Source organism: Cebus imitator, unplaced genomic scaffold (assembly GCF_001604975.1).
Source record: "Cebus imitator isolate Cc_AM_T3 unplaced genomic scaffold, Cebus_imitator-1.0 Scaffold670, whole genome shotgun sequence".
NCBI lineage: Eukaryota > Metazoa > Chordata > Mammalia > Primates > Cebidae > Cebus > Cebus imitator.
In genome coordinates this window covers 505100-515641 of record NW_016107985.1, presented here as the reverse complement: position 1 = coordinate 515641, position 10542 = coordinate 505100, and positions in this window count along the sequence as shown.

Sequence of the window (10542 nt, the reverse complement as noted above, 5' to 3'; positions counted from 1 at the left end):
TCATGTTTACCATATCTCCCACCTCTTTTTTCCCACTCCCCTCTCCCCATTCAAGGCAGTCAGTGTCCCTGACCTGGATTATTTCAAAAGCCTCCTAAATGGTACACCTTGCTCCAGTCTCTGTGCCTCCCATTTATCATTCATACAGTGGCCTGATTAACCCATCCAAGGCACTGTTTTGTCATGTCACATTCCCATCCAAATTTATTTGATGGCTTTCCATCCACTCCCAGAGAATCAAGCCCACCTTCCTTAGCATAAGTGTCAAGATCCCTCTGTTCCAATCTTGATCAAATATATCCTCCGAACCTTACAGGCAACAATTTCTTGCTACTGGGGTCTCCTTGCTCTTCCTTTTGACTTACTCCTTGCTCCTCCCTAGCTTGACCCCCATAAATACCCCAAACTCTTCTTCCTTCCTTATACACCATAAATCTTACACCCTGCTCACCCCATCTATATTCTAAGGCAGTGGTTTTCAAATTTTTTGACAGAAATTCAAAGTTAAAAAAAAATTTACATTGTGAGTACACACATGCACACACACATAAACATTATAAATAATATATGCCAACAATGATATGATACATAATACATATAATTATATGTTTTTATTTAATATGTATGCCAAAAGTTTCACGAAACAATAGTTAGCCTCAGTTCTATGTATTCTGATGTCTTCTACTCTATGCTCTATTTCCTTTTTGAAAAATCACTGGCTACAATCCACTAATAATTGATTTCATGACCTGTTAACTGGCTAAAATCCACAGTTTGAAAAATACTGACTCACTGTCTATGTTTCCAGGGTTCAAATGATCCATCAAGGGATTTCCCAGAGGGGTTCACTCCGAGTCCCATAAAAACATGAAAAGCATCTCAGAAAACCTTGACATATTATCCCAAAGTAAGCATTATAGGGTAAAAATAAAAATGGGTGGGCTAGGGAAGAAAAATGGCTAAATTTAGATCCTGGGTTCCAGCTGGTTAGTAGTCTTCTCTAAGCTTTAAATTTTTTATCTTTCAAGTATACTGATGCAAGGATAGCTAATTCATAGAAATATTGTGGGGTTCAAATTAAATAAAATGAGGATGTTATATAAAATACATAGCACAACTGTTTTCCTTCAAAGTAAGTACTTAACAAATGGTAGCCATTATTATCAGTCTTAGTATTGGTATGATTACACACAAATGCAAGTGATATTCAGATCGATCTAGACTTTGCAACTGAAATGTGGCCCCTGTCTGCAGTCTGCATGTCTCTGGCAAGATAATTAATCTATCTTCTTACTCTATGCATGTTACCAAGGAAAAATGGAATAGTAAAATGTGAGAAGACAGTCATCCAATTTTATATTTATTTCCAAAACTATCACAACATTCCATTGTTTAGTAAGAACTAGAATTTGGTATCCAAGCAAATTTGGAGCTGAAAACATGCAACTCACTGGAATGTAAATAGAAAACATTTTAAATAACCTCCATATCCTTTCACTTGGTTTCCTTTGCTCCTCATCACCTCTCAAAATTTTTAACACTGTAAAGAGACAACAGAATGAGATACGTGATGTCAGTGTAGCTTACAGAAGCTGTGGGTCAGCTATTTTGTAGGCAAGAACCCAAGAGTTCATAGGCAGAGACTCTCAGTCTCTAGCATGGGTGATATGGGCCAGGGCAGGGCTGGTGAGCAGACCACCAATTCAAGACATGCCATCCTGATATAATTATTTATAGTTCTCTCATGTCTATCATTTTCTTTGAGAAACCTGGAGGGAGGCTTATATCCTGTCATGCATGTAACCCTGAAGCAAAAGTGGTTTGCTTTTCTTTCAGCTATAGAACCTATGATCTAACAGCCCTGTAAAAAAAGGATGTCAATAAAATGTTGGGATTTTTTAAAATCTTGTTTATTTGTCCTGATCCTAAAGCTTCTTAGAGATGCCCCTGTTATCAATCTTCTCCTCATTAGGGAGGCTCTCATTAGCTGAACCATCCATCTGAGATTACTTTTGCCAGACACTCCACCTTAACCCAACTGCTACTTGGGACTTAACCTAGGGTCACACTAAAACCACTCACTGGGGATACTGATCTGTGCAGATCAGGCCAAGCTACACATCCCTGTTCCATTGGAATCCATGATCATTGATCTAAATGCAGAACACTATCCAAATCCGGGAGGACTATGTGCTGGGGTTAACCTGGAACTTAAGTTCTGTCATACTGATCCACATGCCAGCAAGAGCTCCCCCAAACTGCTGTCTCTTGATTCTGTAGCCCCCACACATATCACAGTTCCTGACACATTGTATATTATCAACAAATATTTGTTGGATTGAATTGACTTGACTTGTGGAAGCCAATATAATGCAAACAGAGCAAGTTGGGACATTTCAATTCAATGCCTTCCATCCTGAATATTTTTATTAAAATTTTAAATCAAAAGCAGGCATGCACATCACCCTAAATTCTCTGATAACATTGCATCCTCCAAACCACCTAGTTCTCCCTGAATCTTATGAGCATAAATCAGAATCCGTGGTATCTGAATGGGATTTTGGAAGGGTCTAATCTTATCTCTTGACCATATTAAGCCTGCATTTATTAAAAGGGCTTCACTTTAAGGGCCATTCCAACGTTAGTCCAGCTTGTAGGAGGACGTAAGAATGAGCTTATGATTAAAACCCTTTTGGAAAGCATGAACAAATGATAACCAGTTGTGATAGTTTTCCACATTTTTACAATATTTAAAAATATGTTCAGATATCCAAAACTGATCCCACAATTTGATTTATTCACAAGTTCCCTGAAGTGCTTAATAAGTACAATATGGTACAGTGAAAATCATGCTTATTACTGCTATTGGGTTGGTAATTTTCCAAGATGAAATCATACTTTTCAGGTTATAAATATACATTTTATTGTTGATTTTGTGCTGCATTTTGAAATACTGCTTCTCTGCTTTCATATTTTCAGGGCCTTACAAGGGCATCATAAATCAGCCCTAAACTGGAGGAATGCTAATTGATATCAGGTGATTTCAAAAATGAAGGCTAGGTTAAACTGGCTGTGTGTTTCATGAATTCTAATTCTTATGGAACTCTTTCAAAACCAAGATGTGTAAGAAATTATTCATCTTCCAAGATTAATTAAATAAATGAAGATTAATTAAATAAATGTGTGCACAGTTGATACTTTAAATATCTAAAAGAGGACCTAAAGAAGGTGCATGTACAACCCAGCTCAAATGTCAAAGATGTAGAAGAGAGGGGACAGACACAATGCATTGTCAGATGATTCAATGCTTTCTCGGTGAAACAAGGAACATTCTATTTATTACCCATAATTTGATCTAAATAATGTTCTAACCCCCCTTCTGCATCTTTCTCTGATTTTTCTGGTCTTTAAATCTATGTTACATCTGTGTTGCAGAGAATTCTAGGTGTAAACCAACAGGTGTTACTGAGAAGAGTGAGTACCATTCCTCAAAGCTTATTAGAACAATAAAAATGTTGTACTTCAGATTTTACCTGGTGAGTGAGAAATGGCCTATAGGCCAGCATAAACATTGGCACATCTCTTATGATCTTCACCAGATAGGCCACTCAAGATAAAGATAAATGTTTGAATATTGTATATTAATCTCTTTCAAAAAATTCTATGGTAGCATTTCCCAATATATGTTATTACATGTAAGAATACAAAAAAGTTCTAATAGCTGGGGATTTTGTGTTTGTGTTTGTGTGTGTGTGTGTGTGTGTGTGTGTGTGTGTGTGTTTGCATGTGTGTGCCATCAAGCTGTAAGCTCATGAATGTTACAGCTTAGGAAGAGGATAAATTTCAAAAGTGACTGAAATAAAAATATTTCACAATGACCATCTAGCCTATATAATACATAGACAAAGGGAAAAACTGTCAAGTGAGGTGACATGTAAATTAGGAAATTTTGAGACACATGTATTAGTACATACTTGAGAAAAATTCTATGCTGAAATTATTTAACACTAGCACTAAATATCTTAAAGATCAATCATGTTCAACTCTCTTACTTTAAAAATGTAGAAACCAAGGCCCAGAAAATTAAAAGGTTACCTAAATGTTACAAGCAAGTTAGCAGCAATGCCAGATAAGAAATGAGTTTTTCTGGCTGGGCACAGTGGCTCACTCCTGTAATCCCAGCACTTTGGGAGGCCAATGCCGGAGGATTGTTTGAAGTCAGGAGTTGGAGACAAGCCTGGCCAACATGGAAAAATCTCATGTCTACTAAAAATATAAAAATTAGCCTGGCGTGGTGGTGGTCACCTGTAGTCCCAGCTACTCGGGAGGCTGAGACAGGAGAATTGCTAGAACCCAGGAGGCGGAGGTTGCAGTGAGCTGAGATCGTGCCATTGCACTCCAGCCTGGGCGACAGAGTGAGACTCCATTTAAAAAAAAAAAAAAAAAAAAAGTGCATAGGATGGCTGACTCAAACTTGCATATACTGAATCTAAATTGTCATGAGTGTACGCCCATTCCTGCTATTGCACAGGGCTAGGTGCTCATCTGGTACGGTGCTCACAGTGACTGATGTGTAGTGGATGATGTCGCCAGCACACTCCTTTTCTCGGCATATTTACTTTGATCACTAAGATAATAGAATAGAAGTCCGGTTCTGCCCTGTAAAAGCTACAACAGCCTGACCTCCGACAAGGTAAAGAGTGGATTCCCACATTTTGTGCTCCTTTGGGAAGAGGAGGTCAGCTCTCAATATCCAGAGGACAGGGCAAGGGAAGGAAATAATTAAATATCCACTATGAACCAGGCCTTGAGATGTTTCTTGCTAATGCTTGCCTCAACCTTGACAGGAAGAAGGTATTGTCCTTATGTGATAAATTAGAGAAATGCGGGTTTGACAAGCTAAAGCACTTGCCCAGTCACCCAGATCCATCAGACTCTGAAGCCCATTCTCTTAGTGCAATTTTATCTTATACGTAAGGAAATCAAGATCCAAAGAGATGAGGTAATGTCTAGGGCCACAGGAAAAGTAGTGGCAGAGATGAGACTAAAATCATTGACTCCAGCTCACTGATTTTCCCACAGCTTAGAGAATTCTACAACTTGCAAACTTAGAATTAATGATAAAACAAAACAAAACAAAACAAATTAGTACAGGACTGTTAGAAACTTCAAAGCAGCAAGATAAAACAAACTATACAGGCCCAGGCATGGTGACTAATACTTGTAATCCCAGCACTTTGGGAGACCCAGGAGGGCAGATTACAAGATCAGGAGTTCAAGACCAGCCTGGTCAACATGGTGAAACACCGTCTCTACTAAAATACAAAAAATTAACTGGGCATGATAGTGTGCACCTGTAATCCCAGCTACTGGGTAGGTTGAGGCAGAAGAATCACTTGAATACAGGAGGTGGAGGTTGCAGTGAGCCGAGATCACACCACTGCACTGCAGCCTGGGCAACAGGGTCAGACTCCATCTCAATAAATAAATAATTTTTTAAAAAGATACACCTTTACCTACATGTGAGGTAAGCCAGGATAGGTGTGTGTGTGTTTGTGTGTGTGTGTGTGCATGTGCACACATGCATGCACACATGTTTTTATTTCTTCGGATATATCATCTACATTACATGTCTATGTCAGCTATATGTGTGGCTGGGGAAAAATTTAAACATTAATAAATTGTGCTTCTATTTACATTGTCTTAAGAAAATGTCTCTCTGTATTACATTAGTAAATAAGAGGGCACACTGTAGCTGGCATTTTGGAATGAACTTAAGGCTGATGAATTGAAACATTCTTTTGGAAAGCAAACCACTTCTGTTGACTAAAAATAAATTACTATGTGAATTATATGCCATCCCTAAAGATTAAACATCTTAGGCATATAACTGGATATTTCACTTTCATGACAATTTCCTTGGGGTCAAATGGATACATCCCCTTTGCAATTATTTTTTACTCCATTCTATCTTGTGCATTTTTTAGTTTTACTATGAAATATGCCACCATCTTTGACATACATTAAGTGAGAAGGCAGAAACCCCAGAAAAGAATCTACATTCTCAGTGGATTCGTCAGTATAGAACAGCTCAATGGCTTTACCCATTTCTCATTCATACAGTCTCTGCTCCATCGAGTCATTCAGGAATTTAAGATTTTTCCACCAAGTAGCTAAACCAGCTTCTATGGATTTGGAATTCTCACTGGATATTTAGGAATGAGATCGTAGACAATGGAAGAGTCTTAAAGCATGGAGACTCACTGGGAAGGTTTCAGGGGCCAGTGATGGGAAGGATGGTCATATACCATCGGCCACCAACTAGTTACATGGACCCACCTCACCTAGTCTCTTGCTCCAGAGAAACTGGGAAATTTTGTTTTTTATGTGCTAAAGAAGTAAGAAAATAAGGACTTTGGTATGCACATAGCAGCCTTAAATAATTAAATCTTAATTATGGAAGACTTACATATAAAAAGAAAGTCATAATCTATTTAGGAAAGGTAGACAATAAAGCAGAATGAAGTCACTTAAGCTCAATATTATTTCTTCCAGTTCTGAATTTTAATTTAGATGTTTTTGTATAAGCTGTATCACATCATTTGTGGGAAGAGATGGTGTGTATGTGCGTGCATGTGTACAAAAAAAAATCAGACAAAATCTGAACCCATATCTTCATGGCCACCATACTTCTTACAATATCTAATCTTTTCCTTCTCTTCCTTTGTTTTCTATCTAGACCACATTTTCTCTCTTGGTGTAAATCCTCCTATTACAAGCACATTCTTCCTATAACCTATTTTCAAAAGATAGCATTAACTTTATTCCCACCTATTCCATTTTGTTAGAGAAGCTGCCCCACCCATAGGCCCTAGAGACACTCTTATGAACCAACAAAACACTCCCCATATTGGATATATTTTTATATATATACCCAAAGATGGATGCCTGATCCCTACTGGGCCAGCCAGAGTCATTGCTCTGGAATTTGTAGTTGAGAATAAAGTCTATTGTTACTGGTTTAGGGTTGGCCACTAACACTCAAACTACGTACCTGCTGCTTAGTTCAAGTGCAATCCAAAGTTATGGGCAAGAGGTGACTAAAACCCTTGCTGAGGAAGCTGCTGCAAAGAAGAAAATAAACTGGACATGAAGAAAAGTAGATATAAGAGGACAAGCATCCTGGAAAGAGGACAACAAAGAGAGCGTCTGCCTGAGACGCCACCGCCTAGCTGTACCCCCTGCCACTGGGTTCCAAGATCATCCTTTTCATCCTTACAATCAATTCACTTTTCTCATGCTCATTCAATGAGTTCATCCTTTGTGATTAAACTACTCCTGTCTGATATATTTAAGTTCACTTCTTCAACTCTATGCTGCCTTCTCCCATTTACCTAATTAAAGCAAACTATCCTAAGAAACAGCTTCTCATAGCTTCAGGTTTGATAAATGCAGTTCTCAGGGAACCATGCAGACAAGGTAGCACATGGATGAAATGGAGATAGAGGCAGGATGAGGAATTGGTCCAAAGAATTCATTCAAACAAAAGGGAAGTGAGAAATGAGGAGTGGGAAAGAGTTGGAATAATATCAGTATCCCAGCTGCTTCTATAATGTATTCATGCCTTCTTCTTATTTCTTCAACATGCTAAATTCTTCGTGTCCTTGAGGTCTTTAGATTTTCTGCTTCCTCTGTATGCAACACACTTCCCCACAAATCTATGTCTCAGTTTTCTTCATCGAAGTGTCTGTTCAAAAATTATTGTTCACCTCATCTAATGTTGTTGGAGCCCATCCTTCTCTCTATCACATTGTCCTGGCATTTACTAACTGAACTTACTTTGTTTCTTCATATTTTTCTTACATTCTCAGCAACAGGGAACCTCCAATGGACATAATACGCATCCCTGGCTTGTCACTACTGTGTTCCCAGCTACTATCAGAGAACCAGGTGTGGATACCCTAAAAAGCATTTTTGCTGGATGAATCAATGAAATCCTTCAAGTCCAGAGTCTAGACTCAGTCCAGTGTCCAGCCACTATGATTCAGACACAGGGACAAACACACACGGAGTTTTGCCTGGGTGACATAAGGATAGATGGCCTACATTTCTTGTAAACAGAATGTCCATAATGCAAAATACAACAAGATTAATTGAAAACCAAAGAGAAGATGATGCCACAACTTAGAGTGCAAATACTGGCTGTCGGAAGTAATTCAAGGAAAAGACATGTTCGCCCCACACCTTACACAGCTGCATGTTGTTAGTAAACCCAGAGTTATGCCAACAAAATGAAGCCAGACTGAGCTAGGACATTTGGGAAGATGAAACTTTAATAAAATGTCACTCTTGGCCTATATGAGGGGAATCCATAGCCAACAGCTTCCTTAACTGTTGACAAAACAACATGGCTTTGGAAATAATAGTCTCTCTCCAAAACCATCCCTTCCTACTTCCATCTTTATATTTCTCCAAACTTTTGTTCCAAGGATGAAAAAATGTCATCAAAGGGTGGAAATGGCCATTATGGGATTTACTGAGAAAGAAAATTTTGGAGGAACAAAACTCCTGGAAGACCAGAACTGAAGTTACTCATGCTCCTGTCCCTTGTGCCTCGTGCAAAGCCTGGCACGGAGCACACAATCCATGTTTATTGAATCAATAAATGACTAATAATAAGCATGTAATCCTAGAGCTTGAGAGCTGGGAGGGACCTTCAAAATAATCTCAGTTTACTGAAGATGAGACTGAGGATCAAATGAAATAACTGTTCCAAGGTTGCACTGACTCCCAGTGCACGATTCAACATGTTCCTCTATTTAACACCCCCTCCTTACATTTGAGTTCTGCTTTCTAGTTTACAAACACTTTCTCACGTGTATATGCCTTGGATTCCCACAGCCTGCTCTGAGGCAACAGGGTCAGGGTGGTTATTATCCTTATTTTGCCCTGCGAAGAAAGAGACCCACAGAGCTCAAGACATGTACCCAAATTTATACAATGTATTGTTTCATGTGGTGATAGGTACCAGGCCTAGGCCCAGGGTTTCTAACTTCTGGACCACGGCTCTTCACAATCCACTGAAATTCATGGAAGAGGAAAGCTTTGAGCCAAGCATGGAGGGTGGCTAGTGTATTCGTTTCCTAAGGTTCCCATAACAAAGTGACACAAACCATGGTAACCAAGTACTGCAAATGCAGTGACAAAGCGCCACAACTATTCTGTTGGCCTGAAAAATAGAAACTTGTTGCCTCACAGTTCTGGAGGCTGGAATTAAAAACTCAAGGTGTTGGCTAGATTGTTTTCTTCTGAGGGCTGTGAAGGAAGGAGTCAGTCCTTCTCTCTCTCCTTGGTTTGTTGACGGCCAATTTCTCCCTGTGTCTTTTCATTTTGTCTTCTGTCTATCGTTGTCTGACTCTAGATCCAAGTTTCCCCTTTTTATTAGGACATCAGTCATATTTGATTAGGAGCTCTCCCTGCTCCTACTGGGCATCAACAAAGGAGATTTGTGCTATGCATACAGAAGTATTGACAATCGTAACAAATTGTACCTGCAAGGACCCTATTTATAAGTAGGTCATATTCTAAAGTACTGGGGGTTAGGACTTCGACATGTGAAGGGTGGGAGTTGGGGGCAGGATGAACATAATTCAACCCATGACAGCTAGAATGTGGTATGGCAGCAGAGAGACAGTTTTTAGGTGAATTGACTGATGACTAACTTGAAACAGCAAAGATATGGGCAGAAGTGAAATTGGCATGGCAGAGCCGAGACTCACTGTAGGAAGCAGAGAGAAAGGAAGAGTAAGGAGGGTGAGTGAACCGGGCATGAGATGAATGACCCTCCAGGAATCTTTCCCCGTGAAAGGTGTGGTAGGCACCTAAGGAGACAGAATGGGCTCACAGGCTTTCTGATACTGATTTGGTCACCCCACCCTGTTACTCCAAATGGCAAAACTAATCACTTGAAATCATGAGTAAGTCTTTTTCTGTTTAAAAAATACTCAGAGATAACCATAAACACCACCTAGAACAGATCAAATAAGAGCATCTTATCAAAGAAAGAGGAGAGAAGAGAAGCTATGACAGTAAGTGGAGGAAACGCTCCTATGTGCCATATCACATCTTCCTGGGCCACTTCTGACTTCAGATCCCACAGAGCCAAACCTGAGATAAGTGTCCCATGCAAGTGCATATAGATCCATGTCTGTCTGTCTGCCTCAAAACCTTCTCTCAGCATGGGCCACTAGAGCCAGTGGATAAATGCCCCAGCCTCTGTCCTTGGGATGGACTATTCTGGGAGGCATTCTGTATATTTCAAAGGGGTTCCAGCAAAATCTACCCCAGCCATTGCCTATAGAAGAGACCCTGATAGTCCACCCTAAGGTTGTCTCTTCCACCTTTGCTCTTGTTGTCATGTCTCCCTCACTCTTGGTTCTCAAGGTTACCTCTAAAATATACTTTCTATACCCAAGTCCTTGCCTCAGGTTCTCCTTCTGAGAAAAACTAAACTAAAACAGTAAAGAATGAAACTGAGGTCAG